The 15,422-nt window shown below is 37.9% G+C and overlaps 1 protein-coding gene across 2 annotated transcripts in view; it reads right to left on the reverse strand.

Annotated features, from left to right (window-relative positions):
• LOC123314742 (furin-like protease 2) overlaps window positions 1-15,422 on the reverse strand; it is a 282,497-nt gene that overhangs the window by 28,373 nt on the left and 238,702 nt on the right. The gene's annotated exons all lie outside the window — the stretch shown is intronic.

Here is a 15,422-nt window from a genome sequence, read left to right on the forward strand (position 1 = left end):
AATGTTTCAAATTTCACAGATATCTTAAAATTTTTCAACATCAAATTACTTGAAAACGGCGCGTTATACGAGAAAATACGAAGAATACTTTTATTTTACAAAACGTTCAAATATTCCTTAGATAGCGTTCCTATTAGTTTCAAGAGTCGGGTTCTTTGAATTTTTCGTATTTTTATGGTACGTCAAGCTCATAATGAGGAAAAATGAAATACGTGGGTGATATCTTGCTTCATAAAATAAATTGAAATCTATTATCCGAAATGCATTTCATTCGATGAAACCGTTTGTGAGATAGATATGAAAATAATATTTTTTTATGATTTTTCAACAGCCTGTATCTTTCAAACCGAGCCGATTCGGAAAAAAAGGTAAGGGAAAAAAGTGTTTCCTTTGACCTCATGAAGCTACTCTTTAAATATTTTTTCGAGTCGAAGACTCATCCTGTACATCAGCAGTTCTGAATCAGATACTATTTGGTTCCATAAAGGAAGAACACGCCTTTCTTGAAGAAAATACAGCATTGTTGAGTCAAGGGAAAAATTGAAAAATTCAGGAAATTGTAAGATGAAGATATCTGTTGGGTTTGTATTACATTGACTTCTGAAAAAATTACAGCATTATTTCCAATGAAATGATCCACGAAAAGGGTCATGTGAACATGCTGAATATTTAAAAAAAAATTCCAATGTAAAAACGAGTTGATATGGAATGTTGTAGATGTTGCAAAAAAGTCAAAGAGTAAAGTCTATGAACGAATAGCAGAATGATATTTCTATTGTACCTTCAGGGTATGAAATTAGTACTTGAAATAGCTGAATATAAAAAAAGTTGTCATCATATTTAGCTGAAAGGATCTTTACCATAACAAATAAGTGTTCTACTCTCCAAGTCGACGAGTCTCACTACCAACTCAAATTTTTATTTTTGACCAATAATGAAAGCAATAATCCCAAACAAAAACTCAACAATGGGCAATATTCTAAACTTCACAAATAATAATCGTTTCATTTGGTATAATTCCAAGAGAAAATTCTACATATTTCTTTCCCTTCGATGTAAAATGAAATGAGTATCTCATGAAAAACAGAATACTGTTCAACTTATACATGTATTGAATTTTGTTTTTTGCAGAAGAAAACATCAGATAGAGATGTTATTTTAGGCGACTACCTATTTTATTCCTGTTCATCAATTTGGGAAATCTAAAGTTCAAGACGAAGATGGAAATATCCGAAACCTTAATTTTTAAGCAGAGAAAATCTTCATTCCGACTCTGTCGATTTTGGAGAGGAAACGAGGAAACAATATTTACAAGGGTTTTCTACCAGTTCTATTTGGCGAATCTGCCTACTCGTCTTGTTTCTTTGTTTGTGAGCTATACCTTGAATTCCCTCATAAGCTAGCTTCAATACAGGCACATCCAAGCCCCCCGTGTGTAGGTGAATGCGCACGAAAGTTGAGGGGGTGAAAATTCATACGAGCTCCCGTTCTTCTCATCCATATTCCGCGCAAAGCGACCGATCTTGCAGCTCGTTCGACAACCGGGAATCCCCCAGACGGGGTATGTTTCCAATTTTCCATCTCCCATTTATATTACGGAATTATCTCGGTCGATCTGAATCGTAACTCGAAACGTTCAAAACGCCCGGCGCCATATTGGCGTTTTCCCATCCCCAACTCAGTACAAAATATATGAAACCGTTGTAGGAGGCTAATTAGAATACGCGACTAGGATTTCCATAGACACATACATAATATAACAAGCATTTCAGGCCACAGCTCATCAGCAGTACGAAATGTACATCGCTCCGGTTAATTTATACAACAAAGCACGTCGATGTGTATATAGCGGAGAAGATAACATCAACAACGGCCGGGACGACCGTTCGAATTAGAAATTGGCGCAGAAACGTCCGTCCATTGTTATTCTTTGCGCGGCGCGTTTTTCGCGAGTATTCGGCCAACAGATAAAATTCGAGTAATCGTATTAATCTCATCGGATGAAATTCCGTTCCGCGCGTCCGATTCGGCCCGTCAGTCGGCCGACGTGAAATCGTTACCGACAGAGCAAACTTTGACGCGACCCTCGGCGATGTACAAACACACACACACAATTTATCCGGATCTATCGCCCTCGCATGTTCGGGAAACAGTAGAGAGGGTTTATGGAAATGCCACATTTGCGGAGACTCGCAAAACATCGCACTTTTTGCCTCAGATCAGTGGCGGAACATCGGTAGCAAGCAATCGACGCTTATACTTGTTTATTATGATGCATGTACCCATAAGTTTGAGGACATTCCGCTTTGAGTTACAAGTGGCACTTATACACTTGTATCGAAGCTTCTTTCGTATCATACCTCAATGCTCGAATCGGTTTACAGATCAGGATATATCAGGAGTTCAGAGGGAAAACAGAACTTTCTGGCTGGAGTGCAAACCCGTTGGAAGCAGAGAGTAGAGTGTTAAACAATTGCGCCTTTTCCCCCATCCTAATCAGTTCTGTCACTTCTGAGAGTACGATTTTCTGGTTGGCGTGCAAACACATTGGGAGCAGAGTTCTGGTTGGCGAACGGATCCGTAACACCCGTGACGCGTTTGAGATCGGATCTTCTGTCTTTCTTCCCGTCCGATTCACTCCGTGAATTCACCACCTTTGCATTACTATTTGTATTTCATTCCGAGGAAAACATCTTTAGTTTGTAAAGTAGACTATTTCTATTCCACCCAATTAGTGAAAACTTGTATTCAATGTATTTGTGACGTTGAAGGCTATCCCAGTAAATATGACTATGTTCAACCATGTCGGTTGATCATGTCGCTGACATCAACATCCCTTCTAGTACCTCCATCATTTTTTCAATTTCAATTTCAGTTAATCGAGTTACAAATGTCGACACATACTTCAGGCACTGAAACGTACGGCTGAACATTCATTCGAAATGATGGATGGATGATTTTAGGACACCAAACGCATTCGTAAAAAAATAAAACGATACTGGATTCTGCCATCCCTGGTTTACATGCAGCTTCGACATAGAGCAGCTACACAATGGAGTTGGTCAATCAATCAAGCTCAACTCTTATATGTCCTATATCAATTAATTAGTCGAGTTTACTACAAAAAACGGTAGGTATCCCATTGAACGAGATATTGAAAACTTATTTTAGTTAGGTCGAAATCAATGTTTGCTGTTGACCGTTGTTTTCGAGCTCAAATTGAAGGGTACGAAGAGGCAGATATTTTTCCGTGATGTTCTACCACATTTTACAACTTTTTCTACTCATAAAGACACCCATAGATGATAGTGAAGGCCCTACTACTCTCCTAGGATATGGAGTCATAAAAGTGTTTTTGTAGGCTCCAGAAAACCAAACAGTTCATGATTCAATAGAGAATTGCAATGAAAACAAAAAACAAAATATTCGGTTTTCTCCAGTGTAACATATAGAAAAATATTCCAAGTAATTTCTTTAGCTTATCTACCTTAGTTTAGGTTTTCATCTCTGAAATGGCATTTTTCAAAAACTGGGAATGTCAATCTGCGATATCTCCTATTATATTTCTCTGATCTAATTGAGATCTCTGGTTCTATAACCACCGTTGCCAAAGCTTATATCCTAGCACATTGTAGGCCTTGTGATACATATTCTGAAAGACCAACCCTCTAGTATTAAATGTCATCGAGCTCGGTGTAATCGTTCGGTCTTGACGAATTTTCAAGTGAGCCCATCTTTTTGGGAATTTCAGCAATCATAAAAATCTGGAACAATCTTCCAGTAGATCTATTACTGTGGTCAACGATAAGAACATAACTGGATTCCTCAGCAAGCACCTAAGGAAAATGGGTTCAGTAGAAACTGACGAGTGCAGATTCTGTGAGAAGGAGGATGGAACTCTAGATTGCCTAGTGACAGACTTCCTAGCCATTGCTAGCCAACGAAAGAAATTCTTTCGAGGACAAAATTGCAGAGCGAGGAGGGAACTCTGGAACAGGAGCTGTAGACGAAATAGCTCTGAAATGAGGCACAATAGATCTTAAGGTCGCAGTACAACCCAACCCCCACCAAAACCTTAACTGTCAGCAGTCAAACTGTTTTCATTCGGTTGGCAACACTTCATGCCACAAAAAGCTTCAATTTCCGATCCCCTTTGGGATAGGTACGCTGTATATTCCCAAAACCACGAAATCTATATGTTTACCATGATAATGTTGAGCCCAGTCAGCGTTTCACACAGAGAGAGAACAGCCTGGTGACAGAATTCCTCGCCATTGCTAGCCAACGAAAGAAATTGTTTTGACGAGAAACTTGCAGGAGCGATTAGAGAACTCTGGAACAGGAGCTGTAGACGAAATAGCTCTGAACGGAGGCACAATAGATCTTAAGGTCGCAGTACAACCCAAACCCCCTTAAAACCTCAACTGTCAGCTGTCAAACTGTTTTTATTCGGTTGGCAACACTTCATGCCACAAAAACCTTCAATTTCCGATCCCTTTTGGGATGGGTACGCTGTATATTCCCAAAACCACGCAATATATATGTTTACCATGATAATGTTGAGCCCAGTCAGCGTTTCACACAGAGAGAGACAGGCCCATTCAACAAATAACATGAATAAAAGAAATTCCCTTCCGCACACACACACATGCGGAAATGATATGATGATTCCGGTCGGGCCGAGTGTTCCTGATTGGTGTGTTTTTCATCCAATTTTCGAAATGGAAGGGACGGTTGATCAGGTGCCGAGCACAACGGCCACCGAATCAATGCGGATGCCTTTGAGTTGGCCGGCATTAATTAATGACCGACTTCTGCCGGACGTTGGGGTCCCCCCGTTATAAGGGTTTGTGTATAAAGGAAACACACAATCAGCTTCCCGATCCCCAGGTGCGTCGTCGAGGAGGGTAAAAGCATAGGAGCGCTTATTCTAATTTCCAGTGGTTGATAACTGCTGACCTTTGAGAGGGAGGACTGTATTATTCGACAGAGGAAATTAAGGAACTGACTGAACTGAATTTTTCGATGGTCAACTTTCGAGTAGTTTTTCTTTCAGGAAAATTATCGTAGTTCTAAATGTGATACATATTCTGGAAGAGCAATTCGTCTAGTAGATAATCTGGGAATTTCATCCATTTCGGCACAACCGTTCGGTCTTGAGGAAGTTTCAACTGAGCCCATCTTTTTGGGAATTTTTCGATGGTCAATTTTCGAGTAGTTTTTCTTCCAGGAAAATTATCGTAGATCTAAATGTGATACATATTCCAAAAGAGCAATTCGTCTAGTAGATAATCTGGGTATTTCATCCATTTCGGCACAACCGTTCGGTCTTGAGGAAGTTTCAACTGAGCCCATCTTTTTGGGAATTTTTCGATGGACAATTTTAGAGTAGTTTTTCTTCTAGGAAAATTATATTAGATCTAAATGTGACACATATTCTGAAAGAGCAACTCGTCTAGTAGTGAATCTGAGAATTTCTTCCATTTCAGGACAACCGTTCGGTCTTGAGGAAGTTTCAACTGACCCATCTTTTTGGGAATTTTTCGATGGTCAATTTTCGAGTAGTTTTTCTTCTAGGAAAATTATATTAGATCTAAATGTGATAAATATTCTGAAAGAGCAACTCGTCTAGTAGTGAATCTGAGAATTTCTTCCATTTCAGGACAACTGTTCGGTCTTGAGGAAGTTTCAACTGACCCATCTTTTTGGGAATTTTTCGATGGACAATTTGCGAGTAGTTTTTCTTCCAGGAAAATTATTGTAGATCTAAATGTGATACATATTCTGAAAGAGCAACTCGTCTAGTAGTAAATCTGAGAATTTCATTGATTTCGGCACAACCGTTCGGTCTTGAGGAAGTTTCAACTGACCCCATCTTTGTGGGATTTTTTCGATGGACAATTTGCGAGTAGTTTTTCTTCCAGGAAAATTATCGTAGATCTAAACGTGATACATATTCTGAAAGAGCAACTCGTCTAGTAGTAAATCTGAGAATTTCATCCATTTCGTTACAACCGTTCGGTCTTGAGGAAGTTTCAACTGACCCCATCTTTTTGGGAATTTTTCGATGGTCAACTTTCGAGTAGTTTTTCTTCCAGGAAAATTATTGTAGCTATAAATGTGATACATATCTGAGAGAGCAACTCGTCTAGTAGTAAATCTGAAAATTTCATTCATTTCGGCACAACCGTCTGGTCTTGAGGAAGTTTCAACTGATCCCATCTTTTTGAGAATTTTTTGATGGTCAACTTTCGAGTAGTTTTTCTTCCAGGAAAATTATCGTAGATCTAAACGTGATACATATTCTGAAAGAGCAACTCGTCTAGTAATAAATCTGAGAAATTCTTCATTTTCAGACAACTGTTCGGTCTTGGGGAAGTTTCAACTGAAATTAAAAATCACATGAATTTCAACTTTCAATGAAAAAAGAATCGGAAAAAATGGTATAGGAAAAAAGCGTTTCATTTGACCTCAAGAATCTACTGTTGAAATATTTGTACGAGTCAAAGACCCACCCTGTAAGTATTCTCTATTGCTTCTTCTGCACTTCGTTCAGAAATGAAAAGGTTTCAGTGATTTCACTTTTGAAATGTTTGATCGGACAATCAAGGTTTTGTGAAACCTGCTGTTAATCAATCAATTTGTATAAATAACTCCACTACAAATATGCATTTTTCAACCCTTTTCAATAAATTTAAAACTGATTTTCTCAACATTTGAAAGTTAATTGATTGGGCTCTGGTAATAAACTTTTCCAATATTTGAAGTGGATTCCCTGAAGACAGTAATTATTCATTTTTCTGAAACTTATGAAAGAATTTGGGTGTATCCAAAAGCTCTGATGAGGTGCACAATAGACCTATAATTTACACCCCATCTTCCGCACCCTCTAGAATTCACTAAAACAATAGTAATTTCCAATGATTTTGCAAAAAGGAAAGAGCACTTTTCTCCAGCAGTTCTCGAACTGTTGATCACGAATGATGTGCGAAGAACTCCTCAGCCCCCACAGAGAAATATCCATAAATATGGAACCATTTTCTGCGTTACACCCTTCGGTAATTTCCATGATAATCGCGGCAACAAAAAAGGAAAAAATAGCTCCAAAGATTCACGACCTGCCAAATGGAAAATTGTAGATTTTTCCCTGCCGGCGTCGAGATCACATCATCCAATTTTTTCCCCTCCGAAAAAATCCACATTCGACTATCTAATTCCATCAAGTTCTCCCCCTTCTCGTTATGAATTCAGACCTGTTGAGAATAAAGCGCTGCACCGAAATTGCCCCAGAGATTGGACAATGATGAAACGGGCACTAAATCACATTTTACGGTCGAAAATTTAATGCCGGCCCATTTTTGCCGGTGTATCAGACCAGAACAACCGCCCATCGCGTATTCCGTACCGATAGCTGTTCATTTGAATATTTAAATAATTGACTACGCGAGAACGCCCGGGCGCTATACGCTATGGCGAAGTGAAATTCCGCCATGTTTACTGTGCGGCTTCCTTGGGAGACATAAAATTCCGCACTGCCAGCGTGCCAGCGACCGCGGTGTAACCGGGAAAGATATTCTATCAGGATGACACTGCATACTTGTAGGATAATCCGATAGGTGTGGGGTGTTCGAGATCTGTTCCCATTTTCGAACATTTATCTTCAGTTGCTCCCTTGGTACTACTTCTGTGTATTTTTTGTGACAAGCTTTTCTACCGACTCCATAAAAAGGAGGGGAACCTTGCCACTTACCAAAAAAAAATGGAAGCCATTTATTGCCTCGACGCTTTGTGGGAAGGAGAATGCACCTTCAAGAAAGTGTTTAAAAGGAGGAAGCCTAAAGAGGAAGACTATAACGGAATCTTCCGGAGTTCCAAAAAGCTTCTTCTTCACTTCAGTAAAGATTGATACACTGGCTGAAAATAAATCTATTTCCTTGGTACCGATTTATTCTGCAGTATTCTTGTTGCAAGTTTCCATACTTAGTGATTCGTTCATTCATTGCTGTATCCTGTAGCCGGGAATAAATCTATAAAAAGGCAAAAGAAGAAAAAAAATAAAGGTGCGAACAGACTTTTTTAATTTTTTAGGGCTAATTTCGACTGTGTGCCCTCCTGTGACTGAAGAGACCCAACCATGACCTACATATCCTTCCACACTCCGGGCATGGATAGTCACCAACCAGATCTGGCCGCCGCTGTATCCTTCTCGAGTCTCAATTATAACTGTGGACCAGAAACCTCCACTATGATCTGTCTAACGCTAGTTGTTTCCAGTTATGATTGGCATTAACTGATTTTAGGGATTGATATAGTATATCCTTAAACCGCTTATACTGGCCTCCTGGTTTCCGGGCTCCCTCTGTGAATTCGCCATACAGAGCTATTTTGGGGAGTCTTGTGTCTTGCATCCTCAGAATGTGGTCGCCCCATCTGAGTCGGGCCCTCGTTACTTGAGTCTCAATTGTTGTACAACTCGATCGTTGCAAGACTTTTGCATTCGAAACTTTGTGGAACCATCTGATGTGCATTATCTGCCTTAGATGACGTTGTTGCGTTTGTTCAAGCTGTTTAATATGTCGCCTGTAGAGCGTCCAGCTTTCGCTACCGTAAAGAAGCGTTGGGAGGACCACTGCTTTGTAAACAGCTGTCTTGGTCTTCCGATTGAGGTCGTGATTTTGAAACACTCTGTCCTTTAGCTTCCATAATGCCCGTGATGCAGAATTGATGCGGTTTTGTAATTCCGTGTCTAGGTTAGCCCTAGTATTTATGAAGCTTCCCAAGTATTTGAACTGCTTAATCCATTCATTCCATACTTAGTGAACAACAAGAAGAGAACCCTTGTACCCTCTAAAATTATCAACTGAACCAAACGCTTCCATCATAGTAACAAAAAAAAATCATCTTATTTTGTCTATTCATTGAAGTTTCTGATTTCTCTTGCGGTCCAGTTGATACGAAGTCATCTTCAGGGATAACTTGAGAACTAATAACGGACATTCCTTACATAATTTATCAGATGGATCATTGTCAGCACAAAGTTCAACAAGCATTACATAGATGCATTTCAGATGCACTTTTCTTCCAATTGGATCAGACTGATACTTCCCACAAATGATGTTTAATTAGCACATAATCTAACATCTTAGTAACGTATAAGGTGTACAGGGTATCCCAATTTGCCTTTTTTTGGCTGTTTCCGGAAAATGTTTCACAATATCTTCATTTGTCACGAATATAATAAAATTTTCGATGTTTTGACGATTTCGATAATGTGCCATACCTTTTTTTTCATAATGAGCTCCAGAAAAACAGAATTATCTTCAGAATAACTAGCTAAATCCGTGACACTACACATCTGTGATCTGTGGACCTTTTAAACAGAGTTTTATTCAGCAAAAGTACCCAATTTTAAAAATTTCACAGATACTTTTTAATTTTTGAACATCAAATTACTCGAAAACGGCCCATTATACGAGGAAATATGAACAATACTTTTATTTCACAAAACGTTTAAATATTTATTAGATAGCGTCCAACTTAGTTTCAAGTGTTGGGTTCTCTGAATTTTTGGTATTTTCATGGTACGTTATGGTCATAATGAGAAAACTGGGTGATATCTTGTGTTCGAAAAGGATTCATCAAATGAATGAAAAACTATATTCCGAAATTATTTTCATTCGATAAAACCCTTTGTGACAACTGAAAATGATATATTTTTTTTATGGTTCTTCAACAGCCTGTATTTTTTAAAACGAGCCGATTCGGAGAAAATGGTAAAGAAGAAAAGGGTTTCTTTTGACCTCATGGATCTACTCTTAAAATATTTGTACGAGTCAAAGTCACATCCTGTATAGCTTGGAGCGATAGTTGTTGAATCATTCCTGAGTGTATTACTCCCTTTTTAACAACGCTACTCGAAAATTCTGTTTTCATTCTGGATTCAAACTAATAAGGAGTGATCTGAAATAAAGAACAATCCATTTTTTTAAATTTTGTTAGAAAAAACTGAAATATCTGCGAGATCAACTGAGAAAAACGCCTTCATCCAGTCTCCCCATCAATTATATCCGAAAAAAAAGGATTCATTCGGAAGGGAACCAGAACGAAAGCTGGTAAGCGATCAATTTTTAATGCAACAATCATTATTTTCCGCTCTTATCGAGGCACGGCCGTATCAGACTGACGAAAGGAAATCCGCTTAACGGCAGTTTCTCCAGAAATCGAGGAAGTTGAATTAGAGGCAATGACGAAGAAAGTCTCTTTGGACGCGGGATTCGTCGAAGTACCCTACTCTATTGGGAGGTTGAAAGGGGAATTATTATATTCGATCGGGTTCACGGAATTAGTTCGAGGGCATTGCTTAAATTGAAACAGCCATCAATTATCGATGGGGCGATCTCTTTTTTCCTGAGATAGGTAACTTTGAACGACGAGAATTTACAATCATGAGATGATGCTCCCCAGACTATGGGGCAACAATATACAGGCTGTAGCAATGAAACAGGTAAAAACTGATGTGGCTGATACTTTAAGAACATCCTTGATTACACTTGAAAACCAAATTACATCATATTTACTACGATGAGTTATTTGAGCACTATACGTGTTTCACAATAGCATCTTTATAAGGGTGATTAAAGAGAGATTCTCACTCTCTTGAGCTCGAGACCCACTAAAAACCATAAACTGCTTCTTCATAGGTTCCGGGCATTTTGCCTATTAACCAGTTGACTTTTACAGTTTCTGGACTCTCACACGATCATAGTCCTGTTGATAGTTGTATGCTACCTTTATCTTTTATAGGTTAAGCTCTTCTTTGGTTACTTTTTAAATCCTTAACTGATCTCTCAGTCTTCGGTGGTAGGTTCTTGACCTTCTAGCTTCTTCTGTTGGATCGTAGTCGACTAATCTTCGTTGTTTGGCTTTGTCGAATATCCTTTCCGCCTTTCTCTTCATGAATTCTGTAACTGGTTCCCATTCCAAGTCCTTGTAGATTTGTTTGTTAGTCCTCTGTCAAGCTTCACTCCTAGGTCTGTTGCTTCATTTTCCCATTCAACCTCTTCTCCATCAACTTCAAGGTTTTCTTCCATCCTCAATCAAAAATCAATCAAATTTTCAATTTGATGCATCATTTGAGTAATTCATCTATGGCTTCCTGCAGTCTCTGGTGTATGATCTCTGGGCGTCGATGTCCGAACGCTCTTCCTGTGTCATCTGCGTACAAGGTGAGCATATTTCTGGCATTCTTCGGGAAATCATGAACGTATATTACGTGAAGCAGAGGTCCAAGTACCGATCCTTGAGGCACTCCCGCTTCCAATTGTCTGGTTTGGGAGATTGCTCCATCTATCATTACATAAAAGTTTCTATTATAAGGGTGAAGGTTGACCCGAAGACCTTTTGTTGAGAGCAAGTAGCCACATTCAAGTAGTGAATAAATTGATGCGACACCTAGCGATCAACGTACTAAGCTGAAAAGGAATCGAACAGGTAGAAATAAATCTACACGTCCAACAGTGCACAACCCATTTTGTATTCTCAGACGATTGAATAATGGTTTTGCTTCCAACAATTGTCGGGACATCTACCAAAATGTAAATCATGCATTAAAGGAAGGGGATACGTACCAGTATCTAGGGATAAAACAGAGCTAGATGAGGAGAGAATTGACGGAAGATTGACGAAGATTGACAAGGATAATAAAAACTATTCTAAACAGCAAAAATCTGATCTTAATACTACGTTTGCTCATCTTCATAAACTTTTTAGGGTTTTCACTCCCAATCTCTGAAACAAAATCAATTAAAAATGAAATCAACGATTTGCTCCTGCGTAAGTTTATGAAGAGATGCAAAATCCTCCCAAAATAAATTTCAATCGATATACGTTTGCTCATCCCTGAGCTTACTCATTTGGAATCACCTCTTGGATCACCATCGATTTAGCAGTCCTACAGAGAAATATAAGAGAAGTGCTGACGAAACAAGATAACCATCACCCTTAAAACTCAATAAAACGAACACAGTTGCCATGACATCTTGGAGGTCGAGAAATTGAGTTTGTCTGTCCAACCACATGTCTCAGAAAATTGAAGCACTTCGAGAATATTTCCTGAATAATTCTGAACTTCATCGAGTAGTTTGTGATGCTGATAGCTGCTACAGGATCACTTAGAAATCCTCGAACATTCTGCAGAAATAGAAATCTAGAAACTGATTGAACCTCAACATGGAACAGACCAGATCACCTCTACATATCTGCGTCTAATTACTTGTTCTTGCAAGTTGCTTCTCGAAACAGAGGGCTTCATCATTGCTGACAGGTGAGGTTTTTTTTTGACAGAAGGTAGAACTCATAAAAATGAGTCGTTTAACCAAAAATTGTCTGTATAAAATATCCATGATGACTGAGATACAACCCCTAGAAGTTCGACCAACTTTCATTGAATTTCCAGTACGGGACTGTGGAAGGTTACTCCGGCATCGGAAAAACGAAACAAAACATAAACGTATGGCTGGACAATCAATGGTTCAGTACCAAGCTCACCGCATTAGATGCATCAGGTCACTTTTGAGAGAATCATAATTGACGTATCGTTCAATTTGGGGTGAAAAAAAATTTAGAAAATCGAGGAAGTTTCTTGAAAGTGCTTATGTTAGTTATGTTGAAAAAGTGCTATGATGTTTCCCCATTTCATCCCATTTTTACGACGATTGTTGGAATGTTCGAACAAGAAGATTGTGATGCCCATTTTGAATAAATTCGTGAATTATTTAGACGAATTTTATTGGTGAGATTTTGAAGTATTATTCTATTTTTTTACACTTGTGTCCTAAGTTTTTTCAGTCAGTTGGTATCGAAATGCGCCATTTCATAAAATCGTGTAAGTTACTAAAAAATAATGAGAACAATTCGGCAATCATAAGTTTTCATTTTCATCACCACGTAAATATCGAACGAGCCAATATCCTAAACGAAACCACATGGTCGAATCAGGAGATGAGTTTTTTCCCACTGCTTTGCGATAGTTCAGCTGACAAACGTTCTAGGGTCATATTAGGATCTATTTCAGTAATCATTTTCAATTGTTTTACAACTTTGTCATTTTGAAAGTCTTGTATAGGTGATTTTTGGTGAAACGCTTCATTTTGACCAGTTCTACCTTCTGTTCAAGAAAAACCTCATCTTCAAATACACCCTGTATAAAATATATCGACAAGAATGCCTCAGTTGCGGACGATAGCTGTCGTTTTGGCTGTGCGATATGTGAAATCACCCAGTAGATTAACATTGAGCTTATAATTATTCTTAAGCTGGGATACAGAGAAACATGCAGAGGAAAATTTAGAGAAAATGGAATTTTGACTATTACAGCAATGCACAGGAATGTCTGATTTTTGTATTCAAAAACAGGAACCTTTTTGAATTGAACTCATCCAACATATATAATAAAAGGAAAACAAATCTAAAATATCCAATTCACAGAAGAACATCTACAGAGAAAGGACCCAAATACAAATGTATAAAATATTTCAACACAATGCCAGACACAAAAAAGAATGAAAGTAGACTAAAGAATTATAAGAAACAAATATACAAGATGCTGCTCAACATAGAACCCTATAATGTTGAAAAATTTTTCAATGGGGCTATAGATTGGAAGGAAAATACAGCTGGATAGCAGATTCTTTACTTTTGATTTTTTTGAAGTAATTTCATTTCAAGGATTACTTTAGTTATTCGTAACATTGTAACTTTTATCTGAAATAAATCTTATCTTATCTTATCTTTAAGCTTTTTGTCACCAACTGTTCTTGTACAATGAAAAAGAGTGCTTTTATTACCTTCATAATTACTCCTATAGTTAAAAATCTTCTGTGATGCAAATTTTCCAATCATATCTGCAAATATCATCCCGCTTTCGAAGGTCCAAATTTTAAAAATCGGCCAGTTATCCTCGTCAAATCTCATTCCATCACAGTCGGGACGAATAACCGATAAATACACAGATTAACGAAGAATTCGAATCCGACCAACGCCGATGAGACAACAATCGGTATGAACGGACAAACATTCATATAACGTCCCGTACGTTAAAATCCAATCATAATCGAAGTATACGCCGTCCGCAGAATCAATATGATTCCCCGCAAAACGGATCCAGTTTTTCCAATCAACCGATATTTGAACGATCGACGAGAAAAGTGAGCCAGCATCAATCCGATCCAGCCTTGGCTCTTTTGCCAGGGGCGAATCTAGATTGGAAAATCTTCCGAAAAAAATTCAATATTCATCGCGGTTCATGGGATCAAGTGGGAAGAAATTATTACGTCAGTATCCTGATATTTTCACAGTTCGCCAATAGATACCAAAGAAAAACAAAAATCCTTTCAAGAAAAAAGGTGCAAACCCTCGTATCCCAAGTGAAAGTTTTCCTGCGAATCCAAATTGTTCTACATAAGAAAATTAGTTGTTTTCCCACTTTTTCTTGAATATCTCGAAAACTATGTGGTTCAGCGCAAATAGCGTTATATATACACCATTCACATTTATTTTAGTAGTCGGATGGCCATGAAATAATTTTCTCAAGTTTTTGTAACTAGAGCGGAGTAAGGTTGGCACTCATGAAATGTCGTTAATGTTATAAAGCCGTTGCCACAACTTATATCAATTTTTATTACGAAAATGCCGGAAGTGATTGAAAAAAGATACAGGGTTCCAGGAAGTGCTATTTAGAACTCAGGTCCGCTTATTCAAATAGTTACATATACCCTGATATTCTAAAATCCACAATACGTCAGAGGGTAGCGAACATATTCAATGTAAGAGATTTTATATAATGTTTGATCTGAATCTAAACGTCTTATATTTCAGCTGAATATTTCCACAATCAGGAAGATTGTGAATGAAGAGGATGACAAAGAATTTCCTTCTATTGGGAGACCCAAAAAAGTGGCGGCATTTGAGAATTTTGTTTGACTGAATGTCAACGTAGAATAAGTTACCGAAAATTGACTTTTCTATTTTTCATTTGATTTGTCCTATACATTGTAAATGTCTTAAGGTACCAATAAATACCTAATTATTATTATTTTATCAATGTATTAAGATGAACAGTCACAAATACGCTCCAGTTGTCCTGTTAATTGTTTTTTCAAAGGTGAAGTTCATCTTGATTTGAAACTTCTTTTAATTCCTTTTACTTATATTGATGCAAGATGATTTATGATGAAGAATTTAACATTTTTGTAATTATCTGTTAATTCCTTCGGGAGATACCCACTCCCAACCACTGCATCATATGCATTTCATCTTCAGGTTAATATTTTTGAAATCTACAACTGATGTAACGTATTCAAACTTTAGCCAAGGAAGATAACGATCATTAACTCTCCTCAAGCTTGTGCATATTATGATATCAT

The sequence above is a fragment of the Coccinella septempunctata genome, chromosome 6, assembly GCF_907165205.1.
Source record: "Coccinella septempunctata chromosome 6, icCocSept1.1, whole genome shotgun sequence".
Taxonomy (NCBI): Eukaryota; Metazoa; Arthropoda; class Insecta; order Coleoptera; family Coccinellidae; genus Coccinella; species Coccinella septempunctata.